This window comes from Delphinus delphis, chromosome 3 (genome assembly GCF_949987515.2).
Source record: "Delphinus delphis chromosome 3, mDelDel1.2, whole genome shotgun sequence".
NCBI lineage: Eukaryota > Metazoa > Chordata > Mammalia > Artiodactyla > Delphinidae > Delphinus > Delphinus delphis.
In genome coordinates, this window is record NC_082685.1 from 7,791,235 (window position 1) to 7,809,746 (window position 18,512).

The 18,512-nt window shown below is 42.6% G+C and overlaps 1 non-coding gene and 1 pseudogene across 1 annotated transcript; both read right to left on the reverse strand.

Moving 5' to 3' along the window:
* Window positions 1-9,532: 9,532 nt before the first annotated feature.
* Window positions 9,533-9,649, reverse strand: LOC132423779 (small nucleolar RNA SNORA40). The gene has a single exon (XR_009519087.1). It is a non-coding gene; the product is annotated as a small nucleolar RNA SNORA40 (small nucleolar RNA).
* A 7,391-nt stretch (window positions 9,650-17,040) lies between these two features.
* Window positions 17,041-17,640, reverse strand: LOC132421772 (large ribosomal subunit protein eL20 pseudogene; annotated as a pseudogene).
* Window positions 17,641-18,512: the final 872 nt, after the last annotated feature.

The following is an 18,512-nucleotide window of genomic DNA, read 5'->3' on the forward strand; positions in this document are numbered from 1 at the left end:
TCAACCTGTGTGTTCCAGTCCCCTAAAGGCCTAACGTGGACCTTCTCCAGCCACTATCTTTCCAGTCACTCTGTTTTATGAATCTAATAGCTATATACTTTCAATATCTGAAAACAATCTATTATTTATTTGTTTCTTTGTTTGCCATCTGTCTCCCCATAAGGACAGGGAACTGATTGATTTTGGACGCTGTTTCATCCAGTGCCCCAAGCACACAGTAGGTACTTAATAAATGTTTGTTGAAGAAACAGACTCACAGACATAGAGAGCAGACTTAGTGGTTGCCAAGGGGGAGGAGGGGTGGGGGAGGGAAGGATTGGGAGTTTGGGATTAGCAGGTGCAAACTATTATATATAGAATGGGTAAACAACAAGGTTGTACTATATAGCACAGGGAACTATTTCAATATCCTGTGATAAACCATAATAGAAAAGAATATGAAAAAGAATATATATATATATATATGAATCACTTTGCCGTGCAGCAGAAATTAACACAACATTGTAAATCAACTATATCTCAATAAATTTTTTAAAAAATAAATTTAGTTATTTATTTTTGGCTGTGTTGGCTCTTTGTTGCTGTACGCGAGCTTTCTCTAGTTGCGGCAAGTGGGGGCTATTCTTCATTGCAGTGCACCGGCTTCTCATTGCGGTGGCTTCTCTTGTTGCGGAGCACGGGCTCTAGGCGTGCGGGCTTTAGTAGTTGCGGCACGCGGGCTCTAGAGCGCAGGCTCAGTAGTTGTGGCGCACAGGCTTTGTTGCTCCATGGCATGTGGGATCTTCCGGGACCAGGGCTCGAACCCGTGTCCCCTGCATTGGCAGGCGGATTCTTAACCACCAGGGAAGTCCTACCTCAATAAAATTTTTAAAAAATGTTTGTTTAAAGAATGATTTGAAATTACATTGAACTCTTTAACCCATTTGGAAAATATTATGATCGAAAGTGAATCTACAGATTTTTCCCCTATTAATTTAGCATTTATTGAGCACCTACGGTGTTCCAGGCACTGTGCAGGTCCTTGAGGGGAACATAATCCCTGCCATCCTGGGCCTCAAAGCTGAGAGGAGGAGACAGATTTTCAAGCTATGGTTTATGGTCAGGGGGTAACAGGGATGGGAGCTGGAGTCTATGGGAAGAGAAAAGAGGACACATCATTGTCGTAGAGGATCTGGGGAGACAGCCTGTAGGGATGACACTTAAGGAAATGTACTCCAGACAGGAGAAAATGCACATGCAAAGGAAGATATGGTGAACTTTGACTAAGTCAAGATGTTGGTGGGAGGGGAGCTGGAGGGACAGGCAGAAGGGTGTGTCTGAAGCAGCTCAGACTTTATCTGATAAAATGGGGCCCATTGGAGGCAAGTTACTTTATTCCAAAGATTCATCTCTCTATTTGTCCCAGTGTCACTCTGTTTTAACTACAGTAGCTTTAGAATATATTTTAATATCTGATACTCCACTTTTTGCAAAATTCCTGGGCTATTTTCACTGTCTTTTTTTTTTCCTTCCCAATAAACTGTAGAATCCTGTCAAGTTTCCCCCATAAAAACTATAGTGGAATTAAAAAAAAAATTTTTAAATAAAATAAAATGCATTACAAAACAGAAACAGGGACTTCCCTGTTGGTTCAGCAGTCAAGACTCCATGCTCCCAATGCAGGGGCCCGGGTTTGATCCCTGGTCAGGGAACTAGATCCCACACATCACAACTAGAAGTTCCCACATGCCGCAATTAAAAAAAAGAAAAAAATCCCACAGTCCTCAATGAAGATCCTGCAGGCGGCAACGAAGATTCTGTGTGCCACAACTAAAGACCAGGCTCAGCCAAATAAATAAATAAATATTAAAACAACAACAAAAACAGAAACAGACTCACAGTCTTCAAAAAGAAACTTATGGTTACCAAATGGGAAAGGTGGGGGGGAAGGGATAAATTAGGAGTTTGGGATTAACATATACACACTACTATGTATAAAATAGATAAGCAACAAGGACCTACCCTGTATAGCACAGGGAATGCTACTCAATATTCTGTAATAAACTATATGGGAAAAGAATCTGAAAAAGAATGGATACGTGTATATGTATAACTGAATCACTTTGCTGTGTACCTGAAACTAACACAACATTGTAAATCGACTCTACTGTAATATGAAATAAAAATTAAATTAAAAAAATTTAAAAATGCACACATACACAGAAAGCTAGATCCAAGAAACCACATAAAAATAAATGTATAACTTAAGGAGTTCCTAAGGGGCAGTTCTCAACCAGGGGCGATTTTGTCCCTTGGGAGATATTCAGCAATAACTGGAGACATGTTGATTGTCAGGATGGAGTGGGGGGAAGGGCTGTCCTTGGTCTCTAGTGGGTGGAGGCCAGGGATGTTGCTAAACATCCCGCAATGTACGGGGTATTCTCCCACAACCAAGAATCATCTGGCCTGAATGTTGATAGCGCTGAGTGTGAGAAGCTCAGCTGGAAGGCAAACATCATTTTAACCCCCACCCAGGTCAACAAAGAGCATGTCACCAGCGACCCCAGAAGCCCCTCCAACAGGCTGCATCCCAATCACAGTGCCTCCTCGCTCCGCAAAGGAACCACTGTTGTGACTTGTGTGATAGTAACTGCCTGGCATTTCTGAATAGTTTATCATGGAAGTTTGAATCTCTAGACACTGTGGTTTAGTCTTGCACATGCAAAATATATATATATATATTTATCTTTTAAGTCTCTTAATTCATGGGTTCCCCTCTATCCCTTCCCTGCCTTGCAATAAATCGATTGCACAACTCAGGCTGTTTCCCACGGTCTGGGTGGTTCTGATCCCATCCTCGTGGTGCACGCTGGCATGGTTCTCTGTCCTTCATCTTCCAGGCAAATTTGCAGTTGTTTCCAGAACTGGGATTAGACTAGGGTTTGATGCCTTTGGCCCGATTGTGGGTGCTGTTCGTCCCATCAACATCAGGCTCACACTCTTTGTCTCTCCTTGCATGAGGCCAGCAGCCATTGAGAACTAACTTGGTGGTGAATGCAGAATAGCGATGTCCTCCTCCTCGAATTTCGTCCTTGTTTATTAGCTAAAATTCTTCCCTTGCAGATGTTTCCCTTAGGTTCCATTTGGTTACCTAGTGGCACATTCATGTAGGAGTGCTTGATTCTTTCCCTTTAGAGACCACTTACCTAAATAGTGAATTAATTCCCCCATAATCCTCTGAAAGTGATAAATTAGGCTGGTTCTTTTTTTGATTGAAGCATAGTTGATTTACAATATTGTGTTAGCTTCTGGTGGACAGCAAACCCACATGCACCACAATGAAGAGTATATATATATTCTTTCTCAGTCGTTTTTTTTTTTTTTTTAACCACGCTGCAAGGTTTGTGGGACCTTAGTTCACGGACCAGGGATTGAACCCACACCTTTGGCAATGAAAGTGTGGAGTCCTAACAACTGGACCAGCAGAGAATTCCCCAGATTCTTCTTCATTACAGGTTTTTACAAGACATTGAATATAGTTCCCTGTACTATACAGTAAGTCCTTGTTGTTTATCCATCTTATGTATAGCAGTGTGTATCTGTTAACCTCAAACTCCTAATTCACTCCTCCCTTTCCATAGAAAAGTTTGTTTTCTATGTCTGTGAGTCTGTTTCTGTTTTGTAAATAAGTTCATTTGTATTATTTTTTAGATTCCACATATGTGATATCATATAATATTTGTATTTCTCTGTCTAATTTATTTCAATTAGTATGATAATCTCTAGGTCCATCCGTGTTGCTGCAAATGGCAATATATTATTCTTTTTTATGGCTGAGTAATATTCCATTGCATATATGTACCACATCTTTATCCATTCATCTGCTGATGGACACTTAGTATGCTTCCATGTCTTGGCTACTGTAAATAGTACTGCTATGAACATTGAGGTGCATGTATCTTTTGGGTTTTTTTCCTTTTAATATTTATTTATTTTTTATTTTTTGGCTTCATTGGGTCTTAGTTGTGGCATGTGGGATCTTTCCTTGTGGTGCGCAGGCTCAGTAGTTGCGGTGTGCAGGCTCTGTTGTTGTGGCGTGCAGGCTTAGTTGCCTCACGGCAGGTGGGATCTTAGTTCCCCACCAGGGATCGAATGGGTGTCCCCTGCATTGCAAGACGGATTCTTAACAACTGGACCACCAGGGAAGTCCCACATGTATCTTTTTTGAATTAGAGTTTTCGTCTTTTCCAGATATATTCCCAGGACTGCTGGATCACATGATAAACCTATTTTTAGTTTTTTTAGGAACCTCCATACTGTTCTCCATAGTGGCTGCACCAATTTACATTCTCACCAGCAGTGTAGGAGGGTTCCCTTTTCTCCACGCCCTCTCCGGAGTTTATTATTTGTAGACTTTTTTTTTTTTTTTTTTTTGGCTGCCTTTTGTCTTCATTGCTGCACACAGGCTTTCTCTAGTTGCGGTGAGCGGGGGACTACTCTTCGTTGCGGTGGGTGGTGGCTTCTCTTATTGCCGAGCATGGGCTCTAGGCGCACGGGCTTCAGTAGTTGTGACTTTCAGGCTCTAGAGCCCAGGCTCAGTAACTGTGGCGCAGGGTTGCTCCGCGGCATGTGGGATCTTCCTGGACCGGGGCTCAAAGTCGTGTCCCCTGCATTGGCAGACGGATTCTTAACCACTGAGCCACCAGGGAAACCCTATTTGTAGACTTTTTGATGATGGTCATTCTGACCAGTGTGAGGTGACACCTCATTGTAGTTTTGGTTTACATTTCTCTAATAATTATAGGCTGGCTATTTCTTTAAGTAGTTATGAGCTTATGGATTTAAATATGTTGTGCTCCAATCCTTTATCCTCACTGGTGGGCCCACCTGGCCAGTGGGAGCCTCTACTGGTTGGAACTTTTTGGAGCAACTCTGATAGTTTTCTTGCTGTCTCCTATGACCAGATGTTCCAGGCACATCTTGGACATTTCCTGTCCCAGACCTGGCATCAGCCAGAAACTCTGGGGGCTTTTTTTGGTGGCAAAATTATATTCATTTGGGTGTTAGAAATGCTCATTTGCTATTGGGTTGGCCATGTGTCTAGACTTTCTTGGTCAAAAGAGCTAAAAGGGGGCTTCCCTGGTGGCACAGTTGTTGGGAGTCCACCTGCCGATGCAGGGGACACGGGTTCGTGACCTGGTCCGGGAGGATCCCGCGTGCTGCGGAGCGGCTGGGCCTGTGAGTTATGGCCGCTGGGCCTGGGGAGAGACCACAGCGGTGAGAGGCCCGTGTACCGCAAAAAAAAAAAAAAAAAAAAAAGAGCTAAAAGGAGGGGAATATATATATTATATAATATCTGTATATATAATACAGAGAGAACATATAATATACTGTCCTATAATATAACACACAATTATATGTCATGATATAATCTGTATATAATATATTATAATGTGTATGTAATATATTATCATGTACATTTATGCATATACATATGATATATATGTCCATATTCTATTATGTACAATACTTTATGAATTCATTCTCATATTTCCAGTTCAATTTCAGGACTACATGATTTTTACTCAACCTCTCTCTGGTTGGTAGAATAACATCTCCCCAAAGATGTCCATATACTAACCTCTGCCACCTATGAAAATGGTACCTTACATGGCAAAAGGGACTTGCAGATGTGATTATGTTAAGAATCTTGAGATGGGGAGATTGTCCTGGATTCTCCAGTGGGCCCAATGTCATCGTAAAAGTCCTTATAATTGTTGGCAGGAGGGTCAGAGTCAGAGAAAGAGATGTGAAGACAGAAGCAGAGGTGAGAGTGTTGTGATTGCTGGAAGGGGGGCCACCAGCTGAGGATTGCAGGTGGCCTCTAGAAGCTAGAAAAGTCAGGGATATGGACTCTCCCCAAGAGACTCCAGAAGGAATGCCACCCTGAGGACACCTGGATTTTTAGCCTGGTGAGACCCATGTTGGACTTTTGAACTCCAGGACTGTAAGATAATCAATTAATGTTTTGAGCCACTAAATTTGTGGTAATTTGTTACAGCAGCAATAGGATACTAATACTATCTGTTTCTTCTTTCTTCCATAAAAATCCTGGTTCTTAAGAACACAGATGAAAACATAATTACAATGTCTCAGAATCATTCATTTGCTTTAATGAACACTGCTCACACAGTGGTCTCAAAAAACAATGCAAATACTACCATCGATATGTTACTAAAACTGTTTTAAAGTATCTCTTGCGTATACTCTCCCCTTTTGCCATCATATGGATATATTTGTACTGCATCTACACTGAGAGAACATTTATCCATTACATACATCACCCTTCTTTGTTTAGTGCCCTTCGGTCTTAGGTTTACAAGTAATGTTATGTTTCACACTCTTTGCAGTCATAAACACATGTCTTTCTAGACATTTGTTTATCTGAAATGGAATCCTCAAGACCTCATGGAAACCATCTTCCCTTAGCTCTCACATGTTGATAACAGTCTATATCCTTTATATGTGAAAGTCAATTTTGCTGGATATAAAATCCTTGGCTCCCATTTTCTTTGCTAAAATATCTTTAAACATGTCACTCCATTTTCTTCTTGCATTAAAGCATTGCTCTCAAAAGTCTGATGAGAGGGACTTCCCTGGTGGTCCAGTGATTAAGAATCCGCCTTCCAATACAGGGGACGTGGGTTCGATCCCTTGTTGGGGAACTAAGATCCCACAGCAGAGGGGCAAGCCCGCATGCCTCATCTACTGAGCTCCCGCGCCTCAATGAGAGAGCCCGCCTGCCGCAAAATACAGAGCCCACGTGCTCTGGAGCCTGCGCACCACAACTAGAGAGACAAAGCTTGCACGCCACAACTAGAGAGAAGCCCACATGCCTCAACACGTGCTGCAACTAAAACCCAATGCAACCAAAAAACAAAACAAAACAAAACCTGTATATTAATTTAGATATAATTGACATTATAAAATAAAATTCAGTCATTTCATCCATAAACATGACATATCAGTTAATTAATCCAAGTCTTATTTTAACCTCCTAGTAAAGTTTTAGAGTTTTCTTGAAACAGACCACACCCTCCTCCTTAAGGTTATTCTCTTTGGGGGAGAAAGATGGCTGCTTTTTTCTTTTTAATATTTATTTATTTAGGCTGCGCTGAGTCTTAGTTGCTGCACATGGAATCTTTAGTTGCGGCATGTGGAATCTGAATTGCGGCATGCATGTGGGACCTAGTTCCCCAACCAGGGATCGAACCCAGGCCCCCTGCATCGGGAGTGTGGAGTCTTACCCACTGGACCACCAGGGAAGTCCCAAAGATGGCTGCTTTTGTAGATAGAAGCTCTGTTTCTTATCTTTTCCTACTTGGATGCTTTCACCATATTGGAATGCTATTGGTATTGTGTATTTGTGTTCATTTGTTGTGTCCTATCTTTCCTAGAAACACTGAACGAGATAAAAATGGGGATGTGAGAGAGAGATGGAGCTGGAGGTGGAAGGGGAGCCAGATGGAGGTGAGACTTGGGAGGTGAGAAAGACAGGGCTTCAGCCTGGGTGGAACTATAACCAGGTCGAAAGATGGAGGGACCAGTTTGGGGGCATAGGCATTATCCCTCCTCTGTACAAACCCTCTCATGGCTCCCATCTCACAGAATGTAAGAACTAAAATCCTTAGAGTGGCCCACAATGCCCTGCATGACCCGTTTCTATCACCTCTTGACTTCCTCTCTCCTCCCACTCACTCTCCTGCTCACTCCTTCTGCTCCACTAGGCACAGTTCTGCCTCAGGGCCTTTGCACCTGCTGCTCCATCTTCCTGGAATGCTCTTCCCATAGATGTCCACACAGCTTCTGCCTCACCTCTTTTGATCTCTGTTCAAATATCACAATGAGGCTCCCCTGGCCACCTTCCCACGCTTTCTCCACTCAAGACACCTCTTTGGCCTGCACTAATTATTTTCCCTAGCACTTATCACCTTCTTATACATGTCTATCTGTTCCTCACTGGAATGTCAGTCCCATATGAGCCAGAACTTTTCTGTCTGTCTTCTACACTGCCTGGTCCCCAGAGCCTCAAACAATGCTTGGCACACAGAAGGTGCTCTATAAATACTTGTTTGCTGAATGAAAGGAATGAAAGGTGAATTTGGACTCCATGTGGACCAAGGATATCCGAGCAGCATTGGAAGAATGTCCCAGCCTCTCCAGCTAGTGTGGAAGTATGTAACAGGGAGAAGGCACTTTGATTGGGTGGATGAAGGGGAAAGATGCAATTATCTTTGATCTCTCTCTCTCTCTTTTTTTTTTTGCACAAAGTGTAAAGGTTTTTTTTTTAAATGTGTAACATAGGCAAAATTATTTGTCAATAATTTTTTAAGGAATTTCACGTGTTCTGATTCTTTCCCCTGCCAATCACCTTAGTGCCTCCAAAGTCATAATCTTCAAGATAAGACAGCCCTTTCAAAAAGAAGTTTTGCTCAGTCCACAGTTGTCATGTCAGTTGGTCCACAATTCTTTTAGTTGGGCTTCTTTGCTCTCCAATGGAATATGGACACACTTCAAAATTCCCCACCTGTAATCTTTGGGATCCAATTTCCTCAAGCAAGTTACTTTAGGACCACGGTTAGGGTCAGGAGATGGATCTGCCTGGTTCTGAATTTGACACTCTAAAAAGGCATTATGTTCAAATTATACTCACTTCTAAGCTATCACACCCTAGAACAGTACAGATCTTTGGGATGTGCCAATAACTTTTTAAAGTCCAGACACTGTGTTCTGAAGGTAAAAGCCTTAATGAAAAAGCCATTTCAGGGACTTCCCTGGTGGTCCAGTGGTAAAGAATCCACCTTACAATGCAGGGACTCCGGTTCGATCCCTGGTCGAGGAACTAAGATCCCACATGCCGCAGGGCAACTAAGCCTCCAGGCCACAACTACCGAGCTCGCGCACCTCAACGAGAGAGCCCGTGTGCAGCAAATTACAGAGCCCTGGGGCCGGCTCACCACAACCAGAGAGAAGCCCGTGCACCACAACCAGAGAGAAGCCCATGTGCCACAACAAAAAGAGCCCTTTGCTGCAAAGAAAGTTCCCGCACACCTCAATGAAGACCCCGCGAGCCACAACTAAGACCTGACGCAGCCAAAAAAATAAACAAAATAAATAAAATTTTTAAAAAGCCATCTTCGTTTCATATCAACATTAAAAATAGAGCACTAGGGGCTTCCCTGGTGGCGCAGTGGTTGGGAGTCCGCCTGCCGATGCAGGGGACGCGGGTTTGTGCCCCAGTCCGGGAAGATCCCACATGCCGCGGAGCGGCTAGGCCCCTGAGCCATGGCCGCTGGGCCTGCGGGAGAGGCCACAGCAGTGAGAGGCCCGCGTACCACAAAAAATAAATAAATAAAAAATAAAAATAGAACATTAAATGAATGTATCTGATAATTTCCCTCATATCTTAAGCTTTCAAATTATCAACTCTACAGTGCCAGAAGCAATCTTTGTTTACCAATACACCCCCATCACTTGAATCTGTTTTAAGTATCATGTTCCTTCTTATCTGTATCAAAACTCATACCGAACAATGTGTTCTGGGTCTCAAAAGAGGATTAGTTCTCTTAAATAACCTTTTGTTTTCCTCCAGATTCCTAAGACCATTGATGGTAGAACACATGACCCTTCTCTGTTCCACCCTATCCCGGGCTGAGGCTTGAGCCAGAGGAGAGGAGAGCTAGTCTCCTGGCCACTCCATGACGCACGTGAGCCTCTTGGGAGCCACCTTCAGCTCCTTTGCCAGTTCAAGGGCCTACTGGAAACTCCGGAGCAGCCCTGCCCTGGTCTGGAATGTCCAGCTGTCCCAGAGAGTCTGTGTCTGCCCTTCAACACTCACATCCCCAGCCCTGAGGGCTCATCAGCCCCAGTTGAGGGTCTCAAAGGGCAGCATCTCCTTCTGCCCAGTCCCCCGCTTCGCCCTCCACCCTCCTCCCCAGGCTCAAAATCTAACTGGTCCGTCCACATCCTATTAGTTTCACCACCTGAGTAGTTCTGGAATTTATCCGTCTCCCCATCTAGTTACTCAAAGACCCCACCATCCCAGGCCTCCCTGCTGCCCTCCTGCCCCCCACACCCATCCCCAGCTTTGAACAATCCATGTTTATCCCCAGGCAGGAACGTGCTGGGGTTTCACATATGCCGATGTATCTCTTTCTGAGCCTGGTTGAAATTTACATGGATGTGCATTTCATTGTTACTCTTCCCACTTCACATGTATGTTAGAAGCAACCTTTTCAGCCTGTTCAGTATCTATTTAAAGCAGTTATTAAGGGACTTCCGTGGTGGCACAGAGGTTAAGACTCTGCGCTCCCAATGTAGGGGACCTGGGTTCGATCCCTGGTCAGGGAACTACATGCCGTGTGCATGCTGCAACAGAGTTCGCATGCCACAACTAAGACCTGGCACAACCAAATAAATAAATTAATTAAATAGATATGAAAAAAATTATTAAAATCAGGACAGTTGATTCAGGCCAGAATCCTCAATGGATGAGATAGTCAGTGAAAGTTCCGTGAGGAAACAGGATATTTGTGTAGTTTCAGTGTAACCACCCATAAAATACACATTCGTGACAGAGGAAAAAGTTATCACTTCACAGAGGAGAAACAGAGAGATAATGCTTCATCAAGTGATCATAGTTAAAATGACCAGGAATGGGGCAAATGGACAAATCAAATCCTAATATACTGCATAGAGAAGGACACACCATCACTTCTGTGGTATTTCTTCCAACGATGCTTAACCTGAATCTATTCACGAGGAAAATCAGACAAATGCAATGTCCCCAGACAAATGCAATGTCCCCAATGTCCCAGACAGGGACGTTCTACAAAACGACTGGCCTATGACCTTCAAAAATGTCAATGTCAAAAAGTCTACAAATAACAAATGCTGGAGAGGGTGTGGAGAAAAGGGAACCCTCCTACACTGTTGGTGGGAATGTAAATTGATACAGCCACTATGGAGAACAGTATGGAGGATCCTCAAAAAACTAAAAATAGAGCTACCATATGATCCAGCAATCCCACTACTGGGCATATATCCAGACAAAACTCTAATTCAAAAAGATACATTCACCCCAATGTTCATAGCAGCACTATTTACAATAGCCAAGACATGGAAACAACCTAAGTGTCCATCAACAGATGAATGGATAAAGAAGATGTGGTATATATAAATACAATGGAATACTACTCAGCCATAAAAAAGAATTAAATAATGCCATTTGCAACAACATGGATGGACCTAGAGTTTATCATACTAAGCATAGTAAGTCACAAAGGGAAAGACAAGTACCATATGATACCACTTATATGTGGAATCTAAAATACCACACAAATGAACTTATCTACAAAACAGAAACAGCCTCACAGACATAGAGAACAGACTTGTGGTCGCCAAGGGGGAGGGAGGTGGGGGAAGGAAGGATTGGGAGTTTGGGATTAGCAGATGCAAACTATTTTATACAGGATGGGTAAAAACAAGGTCCTACTGTATAGCACAGGGAACGATATTCAATATTCTGTGATAAACCACAATGGAAAAGAATATGAAAGAGAATATATATATATATATATATATATATATATATATATAACACTGAATCACTTTGCCGTGCAGCAGAAATTAACACAACATTGTAAATCAACTATACTTCAATAAAATTTTTTTTTAAAGTCAATGTCATGAAAGACAAGGAAAGGAGAAAGGACATTCCAGGCATGACATTTGTCTGCAATGTGTGATCCTGGATTGGACCAGAGACCAGAAAATAAAAATTACTAAGAAAGACATTATTGAACCTTTGATAACATTTGAATATCTGTAGTTCAGGTAGCAAGATTAGATCAGTATTAAATTTCCTGATTGTGATCATTATACTGTAGTTATATAAGCAATGGTTCTCCACTGGTTGGGGGAGGGGCACTGTCTGTCATCCAGGGGACATTTATGTAATGTATGAAGACATTTTTGGCCGTCACAGCCAGGATGTGTGTGCTGCTGACACCTAGTGGGTGGAGGCCAGGGAGGCTAAAAATCCTGCAGCGTAGGACAGCCCTCTACAGCAGAGAATTATCCAGCCTCGGTGTCAATAAGGTAGAGAAACCCTCCATAGGAGAAGGCCCTTTTTCTCAGGAAATATAAATTGAAGTATTTAGGAATAAGAAAGAGTCATGTCTGTAACCGGCTCAAAAAAGGTTCAGAAAGAAAATGTGTATCTATATCTATACCTCTCTCTCTATATATACACACCTAGATGTGTGTGTGTCTTCCTTACAGCAAATGCTAACCTGTTGCCACATTTGCGTATTTTTTTCTCTGTCTGATTCTGCCCCCAGCCCCCCACCGCCAACCCGAACTTCTTAGTGTTCCTCGAACTCATCAGGCACATTCCTGCCTCAGGAACCTCAGGGCCTTTGCACTGGCTATTCCCTCCTCCTAGAATGCCCTTCCCCCTGATATCTGCCTGACTGACCTCTTCACATCCTTCACTTCACTACTCACACACCCAGTGAGACAGTTCCTGACCACTCTAGTTTAAATTGCCAACATCCCCCCATTCTGTATCTCCCTTCTTCGATTTATTTTTCTTTTTAGTACTTATCACCACGTAACATGCTATATATTTTCTTTATTTGTTTACTGTGTCTCTTTCACACAGCCATTGTGCCAGCTCCATTAGGGCAAGGCCTTTGTCCCCGGTGCTTAAAAAGGGGCCTGGGGCTTCCCTGGTGGCGCAGTGGTTGAGGGTCCGCCTGCCGATGCAGGGGACACGGGTTCGAGCCCTGGTCTGGGAGGATTCCACATGCTGCAGAGCGGCTGGGCCCGTGAGCCATGGTCGCTGAGCCTGCGCGTCCGGAACCTGTGCTCCGCAACGGGAGAGGCCACAACAGTGAGAGGCCCGCGTACCGGGAAAAAAAAAAAAAAAAAGGGCCTGGCACACAGTAGGCGCTCAGTTCATTGATGAACGGATGAATTGCTGGTAAGTAAAAGAGATGGCCTGAAAGGAGGAGGAAGTTGGGGGCGGGGAGGAGGGAGTAAGAGGAAAGTTGCTAATCATCACCTCCACATCTCCCTTTGCCTCCTCCTTTGAATCCTTCATCTTCTAGGACAATACCTCGAGGCCACTTCTGGGGGGCCCCTCGGCCCTCAGGAATCGCGCACAGGGGGCGCTCAGCAGCCACGGGCACTTTCCTTCCCTCCCGGGAGCCCGTGACAGCGGAAAGGAACGCGCGTGAGCTGCTCTCTGATTCGCCACCAGGAGGCCACTTCGGGTAAGAATTATTCTTCAGAAAATTTTTAAAAGAAAGGAAGGAAGGAAGGAAGAAAAGAGAGAGAGAAGGAGAAAAGAGAAAGAGAGAGAAAGAAAGAAAGGAGAGAGAGAAAGAAAGCAAAGATAGAAAGAAAGGAGGGAGGGAGGGAGGAAAGAAGGAAGGAAAGAGGCAATCTCTAGCTTTTTCTTATTGTTACAAAAATACTTTCTTAAAATTAGCACATTCATGGGATTTCCCTGGTGGTCCAGTGGGTGAGACTCTGCGCTCCCAATGCGGGGGGCCGGGGTTGGATCCCTTGGTCAGGGAAGTTGATCCCACATGCATGCCGCAACGAAAGATCCCTCATGCCACAACTAAGACTTGGCGCAGCCTAAATAAATAAATAAATATTTTTTTAAAATTAGCATATTCATCATAGAAAATTAAGAAACTAAAGAGAGAAATAAAAATTGCTGCGCTAGCCCATCAAAATTGGATCTACCAGGGACTTCCCTGGTGGTCCAGTGGTTAAGACCCTGCGCTCCCAGTGCAGGGGGCCCGGGTTGGATCCCTGGTCAGGGAACTAGATCCCTGATGCCACAACTAAAACCCGGCACAGCCAAATAAATAAATAGTGGGGGAAAAAATTGGGGGACTTCCCTAGTGGTCCAGTGGTAAAGAGTCCGCCTTACAATGCAGGGGATGAGGGTTTGATCCCTGGTCCGGGAACTAAGTAAGATCCCACTAAGATCCCAATTGAGCCCCCGGGCTACAATTACTGATTTTGGAGAATTTTAAACCAAAAATAGTAGCAAAATGTACTTGATGCCACTAAACTGTACACTTCAGAATACTTCAAATGGCAAATTTTATTTGATGTATATTTTTCCACAATGAAAAAAAAAGTAGATTGTATAACATGAACACCAGTTATCAACTCAGTCTTGTTTCATCTCCTCCCAGGTTCCCACTTCCTCCCATCTGGATTACTTTGTTTTTGTTCTTGTTTTTTTTTAAGTGTTATTTTGGTGAAATCACATACAACTTAAAAAAAATAAACTTATTAATTTATTTTTGGTTGCATTGGGCCTTCATTGCTGCACGCAGACAGCGCTTAGTTGCTCCACAGCATGTGGGATCTTCCCGGACCAGGGCTCAAACCTGTGTCCCATGCATTGGCAGATGGATTCTTAACCACTGTGCCACCAGGGAAGTCCCTGGATTATTTTGAAGCAAATCCTAGATGGTCCCTCACCTGTAAATATTTGAGCGTGCATTCTAGGAGATACGGACTTTTTTGTTTTGGGAATCATTTCTTTTTAAAATACCCATAATAGCATTATTATACTTTAAAAACTTATTATCGTCAAATGTCCAGTAAGTGTTCAAATTTCTAGTTGTCTCATAAATGTTATAATTTGTTTTATCTTTTGTTTTATTATTTTAGAGATGTTTTGAATAAAGATATTTAAATATCCATACATTGCATTTGGTCAAAATGTTTTAAAATCTCTTTTGATCTAAAAATTTTCTCACCAGCTTTTTATTTTTTATTTATTTATTTGCAATTTACTTGTTAGAAAGAAAAAGATTTATCCTCTCACAGTTTGGATTTAGCTGACTGCACACCTGTGGTGTCATTTAAGATGTTCTCCGTCTTCCATATTTTGTAAAATTTGTTATCTAGATCTAGACCAATGCTGTCTAATAAAAATATAATGTGGGGCTTCCCTGGTGGCGCAGTGGTTGAGCGTCCGCCTGCTGATGCAGGGGACGCGGGTTCGTGCCCCGGTCCGGGAAGATCCCACATGCCGCGGAGCGGCTGTGCCCGTGAGCCATGGCTGCTGAGCCTGCGCGTCCGGAGCCTGTGCTCTGCAACGGGAGAGGCCACAACAGTGAGAGGCCCGCGTATCGCAAAAACAAAAAAACAAACAAAAAACCAAAAATATAATGTGAGCCACAAATATGAATGACGTGCAATTTAAATTTTTCTAGTAGCCACTTTAAACACAAAAACAAAGAAGATGAAATTTATTTTAATCATTTTTTATAATTACTTGTATTGAAGTATAGTTGATTTATTTATTTGTTTCTTTATCTATTTTTAAATTTTTTTAGCTGCACCACTTGCCCCCAAGGGATGGAACTCTTGCCCCCTGCAGTGGAAGCACAGAGTCCTAACCACTGGACCGCCAGGGAATTCCCAAATATAGTTGATTTATAATGTTGTGTTAATTACTGCTGTACAGCAAAGTGATTCATTATACATATATATACATTCTTTTTCATATTCTTTTCCATTATGGTTTATCACAGGATATTGAATATAGTTCCCTGTGCTATACAGTAGGACCTTGTTGTTTAGCCATCCTGTATATAATAGCTTGCATCTGCTAATCCCAAACTCCCAATCCTTCCCTCCCCCAGCCCCTCCCCCTTGGTAACCAGAAGTCTGTTCTCTATGTCTGTGAGTCTGTTTCTGTTTCGTAGATAGGTTCATTTGTGTCATATTTTAGATTCCACATACAAGTGATGTCATACGGTATTTGTCTTTCTCTTTATTTTGACCAGTTAGTTTTAACGTAACATATCCAAAATTTGATGATTTCAACATGCAATGAATATTAAAAACTTAGATATTTTAACACTTTTTTTTTTAACCAACTCTTCCAAATCTGTTGTGTTGTTTACATCTAGAGCACATCACATGTCAACTTGGAATGGCCACGTTTCAAGTGCTTGACGGCCACAGGTACCTCATTGCTGCAATTTTGGATTTTGGACATTCTAGAGAATTTTTTAGGTTCAAGTTCGATTTTTCAGCACAGTGACTTCATTGGTGGTGATGGGCACTGCCAGTAAGAGATGCAGAGCTGCCTCCCTTTTGTGATCTGGGCATCAACAATTATCTTAATGAATAAATGAATGTTCTCACAGAAACCCTGCCTGAGATTATTAGTCCATTTCTCTGTTTCTCGCCAGCCTCTTTTCTCATAAACACGTTTAAAAAGAAACATTGGAACGGAAACACTTTGCTGTACACTTGAAACTAACACGACATTGTAGATTAACTGCACTTCAACTAAAAAACAGGAACGGAAGAAATATTGGAATGCTACTGGATACACAGTTTGGATTTCTTGTTTAACACACCCTATATTTTTCCTAGGTCACTAAGTACTTCCTTGAAATAGTTTGCAATTTGAAATCTTGTTGCACTTGATGGCTGTTCCTTCATGTTGGAACACTTAGGTTGTTTCCAGACTGTCAGCCAATCACTGTTACAATAAGTCATTGGTTAGGGAAGTGGTGTAACTGACTCATTAAGATGTTGTAATTTCAATCAAATAACTAAGCATGAAAATAAAACCATAAATGTTCTGCAAGGGAAAAAAAGGGAGAATTTTATCTTGCAATAAGGATTTTCTGTGACAAAACCTAGAAGACCTTTTTTTTTTTGGTCTTTATTTTTTATTTTACTATTATTTTTAATTTATTTTATTTTATTTTTAGCGGTACGCGGGCCTCTCACTGTTGTGGCCTCTCCCATTGCGGAGCACAGGCTCCGGACACACAGGCTCAGCGGCCATGGCTCACGGGCCCAGCCGCTCCGCGGCATGTGGGATCTTCCCGGACCGGGGCACGAACCCGCATTCCCTGCATCGGCAGGCGGACTCTCAACCACTGCGCCACCAGGGAAGCCCTGGTCTTTATTTTATTTTATTTTATTCTATTGTTTTTGTTTTCCCAGCGAGTTTTATTTGGGCAGACCTGGGGACAGGGAGGTCCTGCATCTAAAAGAAGGTGTTGGGCCTCTTGGTGGTGAAGCGTGGCTTGTGCTGGCGACGGAGGACCCGGTGGGGCAGTGGGAATTTGATTTTGGAGTCGTAGAATTGCTTGACTGCTGGTCGGCGGCACTTGCTGGCTGCGATCTCCTCCACCTTCATGATCTGGATCGAGTGGGCCCGGGCACGGTACCGGGCGCCCATGTCTCGGTAGCACTGGGTGACAGCACCGGCTGTGGTCAGGTCCCGGTACTCCCGGTACATATTGTGGGTGCCACTGCGGGAGTCATAGCGCAGCCAGATGCCGAAGTTCTTCACCCGCAGGGGAGATTTTTCAAACACCTGTCCACAGTAGACAATTTCCCCTGAAGACTTCTTCATCTTCTTCAGCTGAGATACAAAGTACCAGAAGCGGGACTTGGCAACAACATGGTTAGGCGCAAAGATGCGCATGCGATAGAGGGGCGACGGGCGGCACTTGGGGGTCAGCAGGCAGCGCCCCACCACCTTGTATTCTCGAAGCGTGCCCGAGGCCTTCATAGCGCCCTATCCACGCTCGCCGCCACCCTCGAAAAGCTGGTCTTTATTTTTTTAATTGAATTATAGTTGATTTACAATGTAGTGTTAGTTTCAGGTTACAGAAAAGTAACTCAGTAATACATATATATGAATACATATACATTTGTATATATAAATGTATACATATACATTTATATATATATATTCTTTTACAGATTCTTTTCCACTATAAATTATTACAAGATATTGTATATAGTTCCTTGTGCTATACAGCAGGTCCTTGTTGGTTATCTATTTTATATATAGTAGTGTGTATCTGTTAATCCCAAACTCCTATTCTATCCCTTCTCCTGCAATCTAGAAGACATTTTAAAAAATTGATTAGTTTGCTCTCTCTCATACACACATAAAATTTCTGTATGGCAAAAAATATTTAAAGTAAAGTTAGAGACGAATGAAAAGCTGAGAAAAAAGCTTGCAATTCATATCACAAAGACTTAATCTGCCTCGTAGAAATCAATAACAGAAAGAACAACACAAGAATTTTTTTAATAGGGCAAAGGAAATACAAATGGCTATTAAGCATCTGAAAAGGTCATCTCATACTAAGACAGATGAAAATTTAAACTATGTGAGGTGCTGTTTTCCACGTATCAGAGTGGCAAAACTCCAAAGTTTAATAAGGTAATTTATTGACAATGCTGAGAGAAAATAAGTGCTCTCATAAGTGGTCTCTCATTGTTGGTGCCAGTGTATACTGGCCCAACTCCATGGAGGGCAATTTGGTAAAATTCATCAAAATTACGTATATATATCCCTTTTGACCTAGTAATTCCACTTTGGGAAACTCTTTCTCCAGGTATAATTGCACAGGTACAAAATGACAGTCTGCAAGGTTATTCATTAGTGTATG